This window comes from Dicentrarchus labrax, unplaced genomic scaffold, assembly GCF_905237075.1.
Source record: "Dicentrarchus labrax unplaced genomic scaffold, dlabrax2021, whole genome shotgun sequence".
NCBI classification, from domain to species: Eukaryota; Metazoa; Chordata; class Actinopteri; family Moronidae; genus Dicentrarchus; species Dicentrarchus labrax.
In genome coordinates this window covers 32,191,328-32,205,187 of record NW_026136720.1, presented here as the reverse complement: position 1 = coordinate 32,205,187, position 13,860 = coordinate 32,191,328, and the positions used below count along the sequence as shown (strand labels likewise).

Below are 13,860 nucleotides of genomic sequence, written 5' to 3'. Positions count from 1 at the left end.
GTGATAAAAGGAATGGCATCGCTTTCTTTTACAATTTGCAGCTAGTTTCATCATTTGCCATTTAATTATACACAGATGCAGCCCCTTCTGTTGTTTTTTTTTATTTTATGATAATCAGTGGTTTGCAGACATATGGCCAAAGGAAATGTCCTCCTTGCTGACAAATGCCTCTTCTACTACTTTAATGGAGACTGGTCCAGGAAACAAATCATGGTCGTTCTTCAGTTCCATTTACTAATAGAATAGTAAGGCACTTACTTGGTTCTGGTGTTGTGACATGCCTTCACAAATTCACATCACAATTCATCCAAATGGGATTAAAATAACACAGAAAGCAAATTAGGATAAAAAACTATTTTATTGTGGTATATTTCACATCATATTATATGATTGGAAACAGTCCATCAGCCGGAGTGCTTTACTCAGCCGCCTCTTTTCCCTGTAGAAAAATAAGACAATCAATACATACCTTTTGTGTTTGTGTTTGTTTGTGTGTGTGTGTGTGTGTGTGTGTGTATTTATATATGTATGCAAATATAAAAGTGGGATGTATATTTACCTTGCCAGTGTCACGGCTCTTTGCTCTTAGTTTGTTGACCTGGGACTCTGCAATGTCAGCACGCTCCTCAGCCTCCTCCAGTTCATTCTGGACCTTTCTGCACTTGGACAGGTGAACGTTGGCTTGCTCCTCCTGAAAAAACATAGTCATAGACATTTTAACATACAATGAGAGTGGTTTTATTCACTATAAGGTGTACTACATAAATATGACCAAACTGTTAATTACAAACATTTAATGGCTTGTTGCCTCATAATGATAGAATTATTGTAATTTATAGCTATTATCATTTTTTCGGTCATTATTCCAAATTATATTTAAATATAACAGTTTACCAGTGCAAAAAACAAACTACCTATATCATAAATGTGTGTTTTGTGAAGAACAAGATGATTCTGGCATATTATTACCTATCAGTATTTAAAATGAATGTGTTGTCCTTACCGCTTCCTCAGCCTGCCTCTTGTAGGCCTTCACTTTGAGCTGCAGTTTGTCAACCAGATCCTGCAGCCTGGCAACATTTTTCTTGTCCTCTTCAGTCTGGAAAATAAAGTAAATTGGAATTTTTAAATGTTTTAAACAATACATGTGTTGATTTGTAGGCTACATGTTAAACTGCAAAGTGACTGTACCTGATAGGTGAGCTCCTTCACCCTCCTCTCATATTTGCGGACACCCTTAACAGCATCTGCTCCACGTCTCTGCTCAGCCTCAACCTCTGCCTCCAGCTCACGCACCTTTAGAAAAACCAGAACATTTATATATTTACATGTTTGTTGTTTTGTATGTTTTCTTACACTTCAAGTTCAACTACAAATTTTAACAGAATTGTCTTACCCTAGACTCAAGTTTCTGGAGCTGCTTCTTGCCACCCTTCATGGCCAGGTTCTCAGCCTCATCCAGGCGGTGCTGCAGGTCCTTAACTGTAACCTCCAGGTTCTTCTTCATCCTCTCCAGGTGAGCACTAGTATCCTGCTCCTTCTTCAGCTCCTCAGCCATCATGGCAGCCTAGAAGAGACAACATATTATAAATATAATATTACAAATATTTTGAGAAAAACACATTTTACTTGCAGTACAAATGAAAAAGTCAAACATACATCAGTGATGGCCTTCTTGGCCTTCTCCTCTGCATTCCTTGCTTCCTGAACAGTGTCATCCACTTCACTCTGGATCTGGACCAGGTCAGCCTCAAGCTTCTTCTTGCTGTTCATAAGGCTTGTGTTCTAAAAGATAAAAAGATCACTTAAGTCTTCACATGCTTCATTTTCACATTATTTGCAAAACTCATTCGATTTCTGAATGACTGAAGAAATGACAGTGCTCGTTTACCTGAGAGTGCAGCAGTCCAACACGCTCACTGGCGTCCACCAGCTCCTGCTCGGCGGTTTTGCGGCTTCTTTCTGTCTGTTCCAGAGCAGCTCTAAGTTCCTCAATTTCAGCCACCATGAGACCGTTCCTGCGCTCTACCATAGCAGCTTGTTCCTTGAAGTCATCCTGGGCTCTGACAGCATCATCAAGGTGCAGTTGAGCATCCTGGTGAAGAAATATCAGCAAAATATTCACATGACAGCCAAAATGTAGGTGCACTGACCATAGTCTATGAAACAACTTTATGTCTTACAATACCTTCAGCTGTGCTTGTACATTCCTCAGCTGCTTCTGGGACTCAGAAGCCTGACGATTGGCATGGCTCAACTGAATCTCCATCTCATTTAGGTCTCCCTCCATCTTCTTCTTGATTCTCAGGGCATCGTTCCTGCTCCTGACCTCAGAATCCAGAGTGCTCTGCATGGAATCAACCACCCTCTGGCTGTTCCTTTTGATCTGCTCCATCTCTTCATCCTTCTCTGCCAGCTTCCTGTCTACTTCACCCTTAATCTGGTTGAGCTCCAGCTGGACACGCAGGATCTTAGACTCTTCATGTTCCAAAGTTCCCTAATGATGTCAAAGAAAACAGTATTCATCTCTGCCTTTTAACCATTTATAAAACATTTGTCCGTGTATTTTCAGAAGACCTCCGCAGAATAAATGTACCTCAGCTTCTTCAAGAGCTGTCTGGATCTCAGACTTCTCTGTCTCCACCTGCTTCTTGGACTTCTCCAGCTCATGGATGCTCTTACCAGTCTCACCAATCTGTTCAGTCAGATCTGAAATCTCCTCTGCAGAGAGATGCATGTTTTATATTGTTATGCCTTGAAATGGAAATATAAATACTTTATTATTACTACATTAAGTAAGAATAATGTGGTCAGAACTCACGTTGGAGGTTCTTGTTTTCACGCTTCATGGTCTCCAGGTGATCCAGAGATTCCTCATAAGAGTTCTTCATCTTGAAGAGCTCAGTGCTGAGAGAACGAGCCTCCTTCTGAGCTCCCTCAAGCTCTGCCTGACCCTCCTCATACTTCTGTTTCCACTCTGCCAAGACCTAAATTACACAATTAATACAGTTCAGTTAGAGCAACATGAAGACAAATAAAGATATGCATTTCATTGTTTGTACTGCTTAGCAACATAAACGTTGCTACCTTGTCAAAGTTCCTCTGCTTCTTGTCCAAGTTGGCAGCCAGCCCATTGGCTCTCTCCACATCAACCATGAGGTCCTCCACCTCACTCTGGAGCCTCTGCTTGGTTTTCTCAAGAGAAGCACACTTGGAATTCACTGCCTCAATCTGTTCCTCAGCCTCCTGAAGGCGCTGGGCCAGCTTTTTCCTGTTTGAAAAAGGTGTGATTTGTCCATGAAAACCGTAAGTTACAAATACTTAAACAAACAATTTTGCATGTATGAAAAATTAATAATTCCATATGTTTAAGAAATTAGATGGGCATATGGAAGCAGTTCTGCAATCTAAACTGCTTGGATCAAAATAATGTAAACATAATATAAGCAAATGTCAAACTGTCATATTTGGATAAATTTGTTTAAGTATTGATAACCGAAATACCTTTGTCAGTTGAGCTACGCTATAATGCTACACTTCTGTGGTTGTAAATGTTTAAAATGTACTCACTTGGATTCCTCAAGCTCCTCAGTGCGCTGGATAGCATCAGTTTCATACTTAGTTCTCCACTGAGCCACCTCACTGTTGGCCTTGGACATTCCACGCTGCAGCTCAGCCTTGGCCTCCTGCTCCTCCTCAAACTGCTCCCTCAGCAGATCACAGTCGTGGCGGGCTGATTGCAGTCCATGGGCAAGAGCATTCTTGGCCTGGTGTAAAAATTAAAATTGAATGTGCAAAATGTCTAACATAAAGTTTATCAGTACTCACTTCTTTTCCATTGTTTTCTTACCTTAACCTCCTCTTCAACCTGTCTCTTCAGCTCCTCAATCTGCTGTGTGAAGGCCTGTTTGCCTCTGGTCAGCTGGGAGACAAGAGCTTCTTTCTCTTCAATTTGACGACTGAACTCACCTTGTGTGAAAGATGTCATAATACATTAGTTTGTGTCACAGTTCTCAATAATAAACAACAGATTATTCACTGATAACTTGTAGATACCATTTTCTGTCAGGAGACGTGCTCTCTGTGCACCCGTGTCATTGATTTGACGGACATTTTCATCATTCTTGGTCTTCAGTTCACTCAGTTGGTCCTCAAGAGTACGGCACATCTTTTCAAGATTTCCCTAATAAGGAAAAAAGACATCAGATCAATGATCAGATTGTATGTAAAATATACATTTTCTTATTTACTACATTCATTTTTGTGTTAAAATACTATTTCATGTATTGTGTACCTTTGCTTTAGCAACAGCCTCCATGTTGCTGGAGAGGTCATCAATCTCCATCTTGTATTCACTCTTTTCCTTCTCAAGCTTCTGCTTGACACGCTGGAGGTTGTCGATCTGCTCTCCCAGCTCAGCAACGCTGTCAGCCTGCTTCTTGCGGAGAGCAGCAGCAGTGGCTTCATGCTGCAGAGTGGACTCCTCAAGGTCACGACGGAGCTTCTGGAGCTCAGCTTCACGCTTCTTGTTCATCTCAATCTGAGCGGCAGTGGCTCCACCAGCCTCCTCCAGCCTCTCACTGATCTCCTCAAGTTCCCTGGAGAGGTCAGCTCTCTGCTTCTCAACCTTGGCGCGAGCAGCACGCTCAGCTTCAATCTCCTCCTCCAGCTCCTCAATACGGGCCTGTTGAATGTAGGTGTGTTTTTCCCCAACTTTTTCTTGTAATATACAAAATACGAAATATGCGCAGTAATCTGTTATGTAATACAATGTGTCACCTGAAGCTCCTTGATCTTCTTCTGAAGCTGAGCACCCAAGGACTGCTCATCCTCAATCTTGCTGAGGAGCTGACTGATTTCAAAGTCCTTCCTGTGAGAATAATAGATTTGGTAAATAATAAGAGTTCATACTGTTGAACATAATTTTAAAGAGAATGGCTGTAGTAATAAATTCAAAGTCAGTGTTACTTTTTAATTTTCTCATCAGACTGCTGCTTGTCATTCTCAAGATCCATGATGGATTCCTGGGCCAGTTTCAGATCACCCTCCAGCTTCCTCTTGGCTCTCTCCAGGTCCATACGCAACTTTTTCTCTTGTTCCAGAGAGCCCTCAAGCTGAACATTAAAATTAGTATTTTATTGTCACATTCAAGAGGAATCTTGTTGTGCTAATACTAGTGACTTTGCAACTTACATCATCCACTTGCTGCTCAAGCTTGGTCTTGGCCTTGGTCAGAGTGTTGACTTTGTCTTCCTCAGCCTGCAGGTCATCAAGAGTCTGCTGATGAGCCTCCTGAAGGGCTTTCTTTTCCTTGGTCAGCTTAGCAATGCTCTCATCCTGAGAAGCCATCTCCTCAGTCAGGTTCTTCACCTACATTTGCAAGAAACATGTTGTTATTACATGCATATCGATGAATGTTACTTGGTCTGCTAAATATTAATAATTGCAAACCTTGTTCTCTGTGGCATGTTTCTCTTTCTCCACTTTAGCCAAGGTAAGCTCCAGGTCATCAATATCCTTCTTGAGCTCAGAGCATTCATCCTCCAGCTTTCTCTTCTTGGCAGTGAGTTCAGCATTGATTTCCTCTTCATCCTCCAGTCTCTCAGTGGTCTCTTTGACTTTGGCTTCCAGCTGAATCTTACTCTTGATAAGTCCCTCACATCTTTCCTCAGCATCTGACAGATTCTCTGATTCCTAGTTTGTTTTATGAAAATAGACGTTAGCACATCAACACTAAAAAGAAGGGAAAAAGCAGTTGTTGAGGTGTACTTACAGATGCTACTTGCAGCTGCAGATCATTCTTCTCCTGCTGAAGGGACACCATCTTCTCCTCCAGTTCCTTCTTCTTGGCCAGGGCAGTAGCCAAGTCTGTTTTCATCTTCTCGTAGTTGTCCTTCATCTCAGCCAGCTCCTTCTCAGTTTCAGCACTCTGCAGCAGAGGCTTGATCTTGTAGTACACCTTCATCCATGGCCAGTGTTTCACATTCATGAATGAGCGGACATTGTACTGGATGGTATAGATTGCTTCCCTGTGGACAAGAAGTTGCTGTTATGGACAATGTTGTTCATAATTTTTCATACAATCTTTCAAAATGTTCTATTTTCAACATGCCTCCTCTCCATCATCTTCACAAACTCCTTTCTCATGACGTAACCACGGCAGAGAGCCTGAGTCATGGTAACCAGAGTTGCCAGCTTTTCATCTCTCATCTCCTCAAGGACACCCAGCAGACCGGCTTTGAAGAACACCTAAACAAATGAAAAGTAAAAATGAATGTAGGCTAAACTCAGATCCTTTCCATCCTGTAAAACAAAGGAAGAAACAAACGGAAAAAAAGGTGTCCAACCCACATGGTTTAAGGGTCCTAGGGCAACATTGTTTTGTTGATAATGACATACTGTCTGCTCGCCTTTTATACTAACGATATATTACTTGTTTCTTGTTCCCATGTTCTGACCAATTTCATTCCAATTATATAAGTAGTTTTTCAGATATCCTGCTTTTGTTATTACTAGATATATACACACCAATCAGCCATAAGATTATGACCACCCGGGCAACCCTGGTGGTGATAACTCTTTCAGCAGTTTTAGCTAAAGTTGCTTGTCTGTTGGATCGGGCCAGCCTTCGCTCCCCACATGCACCAGTGAGCCTTGACTGCCCATGACTAGTGGCGGAGTGGCCATCGGGAGCACTGGGACATTTCCCGGTGGCCTGGCCAGCGAACTGGCCCGCTCAGCAATTGCCTATGGTCGGGACCAAAGGCTCGGTTGGGGTCGCGCTTGGTTTTTAAATAAACAATCCGTTGTGCAGCTCATTAGGGTATGTGCCTCGCTGAAGGTCAGAGACTGAGCAGCAACGTTGGGCACAAACACACCCCCCTCCTCTCTTTTTCTGAGGCTGTCTGTCACAGCACTGCAGGTAGACACACACACCAAGTTGCGCCCCCGTCCCCCTGCTCCCTCCCTCCTCCCGCACCTGTAGTTCTACATGCTTGAGAAATGGAGCGAGATCGACAGCCCAAGAGGAAAGGTGGAGCAGAGAGGGAGAGGCTTAAAAAGCTAAAAGCACTGGCCACAGATGCAGTGAAGTGCTGTAAAATAATTGACATGTTTGTCAGTAAGGGAGCAGGTAAGACATTAAACACTAGTGGTGACAACAGACGCACAACCATAGCCTATCCAGCACGACTAGCTTAATGAGGAGCTTAGTTCCACTTTGTTGAAGCTGATGGGTTAGGTTTTTTTTTTTACATGAGTGAGTGAACATTGTAACCTTTTCTCTTTTTTTACTCACTGACTATTGTATCATATTTTAAATTTCTTTCTGTGTGTTATGTGATGGCCGCCCAAGCAGCCACACACTGAGGCAGAAGTACACAGTGGTAACTCTTCCATTTTGTCTGACTATCTTTAGGTTTAGGTATAGAACATTAGTCACAATTCACAATAAATAACTTAATTCATAATACAGTTTTATTATCCATTTTTGACAGCCATTATCTTTTTGGGTGCACACAATTAGTTAACTTTCTTTGTCAATTTTAGGTAGTATTATTAGGTTAATTCATTTAGGTTCTTTTCATTGCATTAATTCAGTTTTCTTTGAGTTACCAGTTCCTGGGTGGTGCTGCTGGAGATGTCTCATGGCTGACAAAGGAAGTGCCAACTGTATCAGAGACGCTTAAAAGGGGTTGGGCCGATAGGGCTACACCATGTTGTCTGGAATCATGGGGAGAGGCAGTGATCTCCTTGTTTGAGTTTAGTTATTTCTGATTATTATGCTTTTTGATGTTTAGTATTTCAGTATTTTCCCTAGTTAATATTTGGCTGTATTATCTGGATATTATTTGAGGTTATTAGGGTTTGTTTAAATGTTACGTTTTAGTCTATGTGTGTCAGAGTGGCCTGATCAGCCACTATTTAACTTTCCCCAATGCCTCAGTTTAGTCTGGTTGGTTTGGTTTGGTTAGTTTAGGATTGTTCAGTCTGTTCAGTTAATGTAGCCTGAGTTAAGTTTTGTTTAGTTGACCTCTTTTATGGGCCCAGAACATTTTTTATATTTACTTTACTATTACTTTTTGTGAAAATTTACCCTTGACTCCTCATGCCTGCCAGCTCGGTCCCTGAGAGTGTGTTTGAAGTTTCCTTGTTTAATGTTACAGAGAATAAACCTACACATCTGCAGTGCGCCACCTGTGTACCTCTCACTTGTGGTATGATACTTTGGTTGACACAGTGGTCAAATTTATAACTAGTCTGGTACCTGTTACATTAACAATAGGATTGGTCTCAGGTTTAGGTGGATAATGGTGTAACCTATTTTACTGTTAAATGTGCAGCATGCACATTAAAAGTGTAGTAGTAAATTAAAAATATTTATGCATAATGCAGGTGAACATATTTTCAGTTTATGTGATTTGAGTACAGGTTATTGCAGCACAACAGAAACATTTATTTTGTAGGGGAAAGAAACAGAAAAAGCTGTGTGTGGGCGCATGTGGAGCCTTTGCTTTATTATTTTACACTCTTACATCAGCAGGCGCCCAGCCTAACTCACTCTTGGTGTTTTGTGTTAATCAGGTGGTAGTGGCCTGGGATGGTATCAAATTCCTGGCCTGAATTATTGTCCCCAGTCCACCTCTGCCCATGACCCTTCACCACTTTTGATAGGTACTGACCACTGCAGACTGGGAACACCCCACAAGAGCTGCAGTTTTGGAAATGCTCTGACCCAGTCATCTAGCCATCATAATTTGGCCCTTATCAAAGTCGCTCAAATCCTCATGCTGCCCATTTTTCCTGCTTCTAACAGATCAACCTAAACATGAATGTTCACTTGCTGCCTAATATATCCCACCCATTGACAGGTGCCATGATAACCAGATAATCAGTGTTATTCACCAATCAGTGCTCATTATGTTATGGCTGATGTGTGTATATTTGAAATACATCTAATTAACAGGAAAACACCGTCCTTGGTAAATACACCAATGTATATGAATGTGATCTAGGTGCTTACCTTGGTGTGTCCAAATTTGTACTCGTCATGATTAACATCAATTGATCCAAGCAACTTCTCCGAAGCCTTCTTGTTATCAATGAACTGGCCCTCAGGGATGACACTGGCATTCAGTACCTTGTACCTTTTTATAAGAAAGTTAATGGTCAGTGTGAGCAATTTCTTTTAAAGGCTGCATCAAAGTTCTATTAGAATATCCACTGATACCTCTGCTTGAAGTCAGCATAGGGGATTCTGCTGGGGAAACCTTTTCTGCAGATTCTGATACCCTCCAGCACACCATTACACCTGAGCTGGTGGATGACCAGGAAGTTCTCCATCAGACCTATAAAAAAGATATTTGTTAATTATGTCCTTTAATAGAATATTAAACTTAATTAAACCATACACTATGGTCTCTATATACCTGGAGTCTTTGACTCGTTGGGAATCAGGCAGCGCACAAAGTGAGGATGGGTGCTCCTCAAGTTAGTCATCAGCTTTCCCAAGTTCTCCTGTTGATCCAGAAATGGCAAAAAATGTACAAACTGAGATATGTTTTTATACCCATGTTTGCAATGTTAAATTTTAAAGTTAAAACCCACCCTAAACTGTGAAGACACAGTCTGCATAGAACCACCCTTCTTCTTGCCTCCCTTCTTGCCAGCCTCTGTGGATGGTTTAGAGCAGACATGTTTTGTCAGAGACTCAATATTTACATGAACACATGCTCGCGTTAGGTATGACTACATTATCTACAATCTTAAAAATATGTTTGATTTTACTGTAGTTACTGTCATACCCTCAACAACAGGAGGATAGAGAAGACCCAGCAGTTTCACTGAGGACTTCTGGTACAGCTGAATAACAGATTCATTCAGTGGATCCTTGTTCTTGTCCAGCCAGCCGCCGATATTGTAGTCCACGGTACCAGCATAGTGCACCAGGGAGAAGTGGGCCTCAGCCTTGCCTTTGGCGGGCTTTGGCTTCTCAAATGCTTTGTTTTTGCCAAGATGCTGGTCATACAGCTTGTTCTTGAAGGATGTGTCTGTGGCCTTGGGGAACATGCACTCCTCTTCAAGGATGGAGAAGATACCCATGGGCTTGAAAAAAGTAGAATGATGTATGTAATTATGTCATACATTAAGTGAAAATAAGAACCATCAAACAGAAGGACAAAATGAAATTATTACCTTTTCAATCAGCTCAATGCAGGCAGCCAAGTCCATGCCAAAGTCAATGAACTCCCAGATAATACCCTCCTTCTTGTACTCCTCTTGCTCCAGGACAAACATGGTGTGGTTGAAAAACTGTTGCAGTTTCTCATTGGTGAAGTTGATGCACAGCTGCTCCAAGGTGTTGAACTGTGAGGGGACAAATATTCAGTGTAATATCTTGCAGACAATAAGAATGATTCAGTCATGAAAAGTATCAGCTGATGAATCGTTTGGAATCAAGCTTACATCAAAGATTTCAAATCCAGCAATATCCAGGACACCAATGTAGTGCTGCCTTGACTGTTTAGTGTCCAACATCTGGTTGATACGAATGACCATCCACAAGAACATCTTCTCATAGATAGACTTGGCTAGGGCAGTCACTGAGTTCTTCACCTAAATAAATGTGTGTGATTTCATTAAAGTCAGTCAATGCTGGAATTTCTTCTAATCAGGTAAAAAAAAAAAAAAAAAAAGTAAATCATTTCATATATATGTTTTAAGTAATTTGTTAACATACAAGGAATGTATCAAAAGTGAAGCAAACTTGCAGACTTTGTCAGATATTACAAACCAAAGAGGGATTAATTTCCTCTGTTTTCATTTTCCTAATGAAAACATACATGTAGTACATGTAAATTAAAATTGATACCAGTATATCTCAATTACCTGCGGTACAGTCTGTCCCTTGGTGACATACTCATTTCCGACCTTCACTCTGGGATAGCACATAGCCTTTAGCATGTCAGCAGAGTTCAGACCCAGCAAGTAAGCAACCTTGTCAGCCTCTGAAAACAGTTCAGTGATTCATTCATACAGTATATGACCCTGATATGTCATCATGATAGATGATAGATGATAGAGACCAGTTAGAGAAATAACTTTTCCGCTGTTGTTCCAAAGCTATTCACTTTGAGCTGACATTAAATACTCACCCTCTGTGCCATCTGGCTCAGCCTGCTCCCTCACGCTGCTTCTGCTTGAACTTCATGTTACCATGGTGGAGCACAGCACCAGTCATCTTGTAGATGCTCAGCTTCTCTTCATTAGTGAAGCCCAGGATATCAATGGCATTCTGTTTTAAAAAAGGTGACCACACAAAACATAATCACTTTGAAAAAATGCATTTAAACAGTAGTTTTAATATTGCACTTAATGAAGTGAAGATGACTCACATCAGTGGCTTCCAGCTCAACTTTGTCATCAATGCTGGCTACAGTGATCTGTCCCATGCTACACATTGGGAAGTCATAGGGGTTGCTTGTGATGAGACACATTTCTGTAGATCAAAAAAGGAGTGACAAATTCAATAAATTGTTGAAAAATGTAAAATGTAAGTAAGTTCAATGTTATGGGAAAACTACATCTGTTTACCAATTATCTCAGGTTTGTGGTTTGTCATCATCTGGAAGAAGATGTGGTAGCCTCTTTCATCAGGAAGCTGGAATGTTACTCTAGACTTCTCCAGCAGATCTACAGAAGTTGTTAAAGAGTCAGAGACTGTCTAATTCTCAATTCCAACTTTTTGTATGTACTATGAGACCTTTTACTTACATGTCTCAATATCAGCACTAGCCAGTTTGCCAGTTGTGCCGAAATGGATTCTGATGAATTTACCCTGTTTGGAACAATGGAATTTTGAATATCCCTCATAATCGGCAATGTGTAACAACACCTCTCATGTGTAGAAATCCTTCCATACTTACAAAACGAGAAGAGTTGTCATTCCTCACAGTTTTGGCGTTACCATAGGCCTCCAACAGAGGATTGGCTGCAATAATCTGATCCTCCAGTGACCCCTATAATCCAGGTTTAAAATTGATGTCAGAAAATGAATGTATGTATTCCATACTTAAAGAACACTGAATTGTAATCATCATACAGTAACAAACCTTTGATGTGTCCCTCTTCTTGTCTCCACCAACTGAGATTGTTGCGAAATACTGGATGACACGCTTGGTGTTCACAGTCTTTCCAGCACCAGATTCTCCACTAGGTAGAGACACAGACTTGTACGAATTTTATCATATTAGATTATGTTCAGCAAAGTCAACAAATGTGAAACTTACGTGATCAAGACAGACTGGTTCTCCCTATCTGTTCAATTGGGGGAAAAAAGAGTAACCATATTTTTACTCAGCAGAAACCTCATATACTGATTAATTCAACATTGTTATGGTAACTACTTACCAGTAAGCATGAACTGAAAAGCGTTGTCAGAGACAGAGAAGATGTGGGGTGGAGCCTCCATACGCTTCTTGCCTCTATAGGCATTTACAACTTCCTGATCGTACACTGGGAGCCACTTATAGGGGTTCACCGTGGCACAGAACAGCCCAGAGTAGGTCTGAAAGTGATCATAGAAACCCAGCAGTTAACTCTAAGTATAGCTAGTTTCGCTGTATATAGGTATATTTCTCTTTTCTTATTAGGCAGCTTTTCTTACGTAGATCATCCATGCTGCATAACGCTCTTTGAGGTTATACAACACAGAGGCTTCATTGAGATGGGTCATCATGGCCATGTCCTCAATCTTGTCATACTTCGGAGGGTTCATTGGACTGACGTCATCTTCTTTAACTGTCCTCTCCTAGAACAATACATTTGTTACATTGAGGGCTGATCATATTGAATCCCAGTTTACTTTGATTTAGTGATACTAACCTCCTCCGTGTCCAGGACTTTGACAGTGACTTTGCCACCATCTTTCTTGACGATCAGTCCCTTCAAGTACAGCTCCTTGACATCGGCCACGTAGCAGGCAGCCTTGGCATCAAAGGGTTTGCTTTGAGCCTCAATTCTCTCCCTCTCTGGCTTACGGAGGTAAATGGCAGCTTTGCCATAAGCGGCCATCTCTGCGTCTGTACTCATTGCTGCAATTTATTTCTATGAGGTAATTACAAATAAGAGCAATCTTATTCATCTTTTTAAAAACTGTCTTAAAGCCCTGTGACTTAAAACCTCAGAATAGCAGGAAAAGCAGAACTAAATCATGAACAACATCTTTATTAAATATCTGTCTATGCTCTGTTGTGCCTTCACTTTAGCTCAATCAAAATATAATTCTGTGTATATTGATAACATTAACAGAGTCATGACAAAACTGAATGAACAGCATATGCAGGTGAATATAACAATTTTCACATGATACCCAAAGATAGTTGAAAGATGTTCATACCTGACCCTTTCTCTGTCAAAAGTGTGTTATATTCTGCAATCCTGTTGAATACATGACACATATTTTCACTTACTGGTGAAGGTTTGCAATCAAAGACTTCCTCCAAAAATACAATACAATACAAACTAATTTCTCAAATAATGAATTCATTTAAATTCTCCAAAACAGATAGAATTGAAACTTACCACAAGCTGGGGTCTTCTAGGGTCTCCTACCACACACTGCTCTGTCCTCTTGGACTCCTTATATTGAATCTGGCTTGCTTACGTAGTAAAAGTTAAATGTGGGACACATTCACATATGGTGTGAATAACAGCCAAAGCAGACTTCCATTAAAACAGGTGTTGCTAGTACATGAATGTACTATAAATATACCACTTGTGTTTTGGATTTCAGTCTGTAAGGCCAGTTCCCAATTTTTGAGGAAAGATTTTTACGTTTTTAAAACTAATTTTTCTTTTATG

At 40.9% G+C, this 13,860-nt stretch overlaps 1 pseudogene; it reads right to left on the bottom strand.

The window, feature by feature from the left end:
• Positions 1-339: 339 nt before the first annotated feature.
• LOC127353419 (myosin heavy chain, fast skeletal muscle-like) lies at positions 340-13,104 on the bottom strand (annotated as a pseudogene).
• Positions 13,105-13,860: the final 756 nt, after the last annotated feature.